The sequence below is a fragment of the Microtus ochrogaster genome, linkage group LG9, assembly GCF_000317375.1.
Source record: "Microtus ochrogaster isolate Prairie Vole_2 linkage group LG9, MicOch1.0, whole genome shotgun sequence".
In the NCBI taxonomy this organism is placed as follows: domain Eukaryota; kingdom Metazoa; phylum Chordata; class Mammalia; order Rodentia; family Cricetidae; genus Microtus; species Microtus ochrogaster.
Genome location: NC_022034.1, coordinates 37,702,246 through 37,705,799, shown reverse-complemented (window position 1 = coordinate 37,705,799; position 3,554 = coordinate 37,702,246). Strand labels below are relative to the sequence as shown.

The window sequence follows — 3,554 nt, the reverse complement described above, 5'->3', positions numbered from 1 at the left end:
AGCTCTTGTAGACCAGGCTGGTCTTGAACTCACAGAGATCCGCCTGCCTCTGCCTCCCGAGTGCTGGGAATAAAGGCGTGCGCCACCACCACCCGGCTGGCCATTATGTTTTCTGTTGCCATTTTGTTTTCTGTTGCTGTGATAAACACCATGCCCAAAAGGAAGGAGCCTGGGGAGGAAAGGAATTACTTGGCTCACATGACCCAACCACAGTCCACCATAAAGGGAAATAAGGCCAGGGACTCAATGAGGGAATCTGGCAGCAGACTTGACGCAGAGGCCACGTAGGAACACTGTTTACTGCTGGCTTGCTTCTCATGGCTTGCTCAGCCTGCTCGCCTATACAGCCCAGGACTAACACTGCCCACAGGAGGCTTGGCCTACTCACATCAATTCAAGGCAATGCTCTACAGTAAATCTGATGAGCAATTTTCTCAAGTGAGGTTCCTTCTCCACAGAAGACCTAAACTTATGTCAAGATGACCAAAACATTAACCAGCATAGTGTCTCAAAGGATAGGAATGCCAATGCTTTGGGAAACTAACTAAGGTTATTATTTGAAATACTTTCTCCAAGAACAAACAAGACCAGACCTCAGTAAAATATGAGTCTCTAAAAGAGAAGAGAACTGCATAGCCAAGGACGGTTTGCTGTCTAGAGACTACTCAGGCATTCATAAACAAGTGGGACGTTTTGAAAATGAATTTAGTTTTATGAAAATCTCCCATGTTGAAGCAGAGTAAATCTCGAAGATGCTAAATCCTAACACTTTGACTGCTGTCAGTTCAGGCATCCCTTAAGCCAGCTTTCCAGTTCTTTGGTAAGAAAAACAATTTTCTTACCAAAGGCTAGCTTAACTTTACAATGCCTCCTCAAAGGGCAAGCACACCTTCAAAGCTACACTGCTGAATCAATATTCACAGCTGAGGATCCTGTGAGAAAGGTATCAGAGTGTCGATCCCGCTGATGACACCTAAGAAGCCACCAGAAAGGAGCCTTCTTCCTGACTATGAATTTATGGGATGCAGGCATTGAAATTGTCTAACGTGCGGGATATCTGTTTCGCCTTCCTTTGTTGTGAATGGCAGTGAGGTGTTACGTTTACACACAGTAGTGCCCATTCAAGCCTTGAAGGTATATAATCACATATACGTGATTAAAATGAACTGAAATAAAATTCCTCACGACGAATGATCTTCTAAGATCTCTCCTACTCTTTGTGCTTCTGCACATTGCATCACAGCAGTCAGACTGAATTTACAGACATCCTGAAAAATAGGAACTGGACCTAATAAATACTGTAGTTAATACTGCCACTTAGACTGTTGGCTACTGATGCTTTTCTGACAGTGAGGATGCACTGGTACATTTACTAAGAAGCAGTTACAATCACGACTTTTTTTGCCTCTAAGTCAGAAGACTCTAGTTCTCACTCTTGTCAAGAATTAAAAACCCAGGCACGCTGGTGCACACTTCAGTATGGACACTTGGGAAGAAGACTGGAGGCTACTGTGAACTATAAAGAGACCGGGTCTCAAAAAAGGAAAGCAGGAATAAGTAATATTCTTTCTATACAAGTATGAAGTGATACAATTTTGATTTCAACTTTATATAAAAATTTTAGTTGTTATAACAAAATTCTTTAATTTCAAAATTCTATTTAAATGGGAACAATGTGTCTTATTTTTCTTATTATCAAAATAATGCTACAAAATACATATGGTTTTCATAAGTGCATATTACAGATGATGACAGATATTAAGTAACCCACCCAAAGTAACATAGGTATTAAGAAGGTACTTGAGGTTGAGCTCCTAGGGTTCAGTTGAAGAGAGGGAGGAGGGATCATGAGCAGGGGGGTGGTCAGGATCGTGATGGGAAAACTCACAGAGAGTGAACCCGAGCTGGTGGGAGATCACGGATTCTGGACTGACAGCTGGAGAATCTGCATGGACTAGGACCTCTGAATGTGGGTGAAGGTTGTGTGACTTGGTCTGTTTGTGGGGCCTCTAGCAGTGGGACCACGACTTATCTTGCATTCGTGAACTGGCTCTTTGGAGCCTATTCTCTTTGGAGGGATACCTTGGTCAGCTTTGATGCAGGGGCCAGAGGCCTGCTCCTTCAACTTGGTATGCCAGACTTTGTTGACTCCCCAAGGGAGGCTTTGCCCCTCAAAGGAGTAGATGTCAGGTGACACGGGGGGGCAAGGTAAGGGGGATGGAAGGAGGGGGGAACTGGGGTTGGGATGTAAAATGAAAAAAAATTTAAATTAACAAAATGAAGAAAGAAGAAGGAGGAGGAGGAGGAGGAGGATTAAGGTGGTACTTGAACCTAAATTTGTGTGGCTAAATGGCTAACATAGTCTTTCCTGAATCAAAACACTCGATCATACTCAGTAGTGTTCCTTCCTTGATACGTGAAAACTTAAAACTATGCACGCAAAGGTCATGGTGGTTAAACTACTCAACTAGCCACCATTCTACAGGGTTCCCAATCCACTAATATAAAGAGAGAGACTCCTTGGCTTGTGGGGGGAAGGTTATTACTATTCAGCATATATATATATATATATATATATATATATATATATATATATATATATCGCATTTGCCTTTTCGGTATATTAAAATTAAAATTGCCCTTTTAAAATAATAAAAGGGAGTTCGCTAGATTGGCTTACAAATTATGGGCTAGGTATACAAACAATAAGTGTCTATACACTAACATTATTTTGTCTTGTCTTGTTTTTTTTGTTTGTTTGTTTGTTTCGAGACAGGGTTTCTCTGTAGCTTTTGGAGCCTGTCCTGTAGACCAGGCTGGCCTTGAACTTTGTTTTGTTTTATAGAACAGGTTTCATGTAGACAAGTTGGCTTCCAACTTACTATGTAGCAAAGGATGCTCTTTATCTCTTGATCTTTCCACCACCTCCATCTCTCAAGTGCTGGAATTACCAGCACTGGACTAAGTAAGTCATTTTTAAAATAAAAATAAAGAGATGATATGGGTAAGCTTCAGAAATAAAGCAAGAGAAGCTATTTTTTTCTCTTAGGTCATTCAACAATGCAGAAGAGACTATAAACATATATACAACATTATAAACGGGGCCTTTCCTTTTGCATACAGATGGGATGGGAGAGAAGTGAAGAACTTCCATCACTCATCTTGCAGATGTCAGAAAGCTTGAGCACTTAACTCAGTCGGCTGCTATTAGACTTGTGAATACTGAAAAATTGTAAGGCCCATTATGAAATAAATAAAACAAGCCTGCAGATCTGAGTTCATTCCATAGAACTCACATTTAACAAGTCAGGCATGGAGGCTGTTCATGTTTGTAACACAATGAAGGAGCCTGGTAGCTGGTGTGTGAACCAGAGAACGTGGTACCTGTCAAAAATAAGTTCTACTACTAATTCTCATCAACATAATGTACAGACAAACAATACCACTCTTGGGAATATACCCAAGAGATGCCCTATCATACAACAAAAGTATATGCTCAACTATGTTCATAGCAACATTGTTTGTAATAGCCAGAACCTGGAAACAACCTAGAT

At 40.9% G+C, this 3,554-nt stretch overlaps 1 protein-coding gene across 1 annotated transcript in view; it reads right to left on the bottom strand.

Annotated features, from left to right (window-relative positions):
- Positions 1-3,554, bottom strand: part of Rnf217 (ring finger protein 217) — a 112,180-nt gene that overhangs the window by 21,212 nt on the left and 87,414 nt on the right. The window lies entirely within an intron of this gene.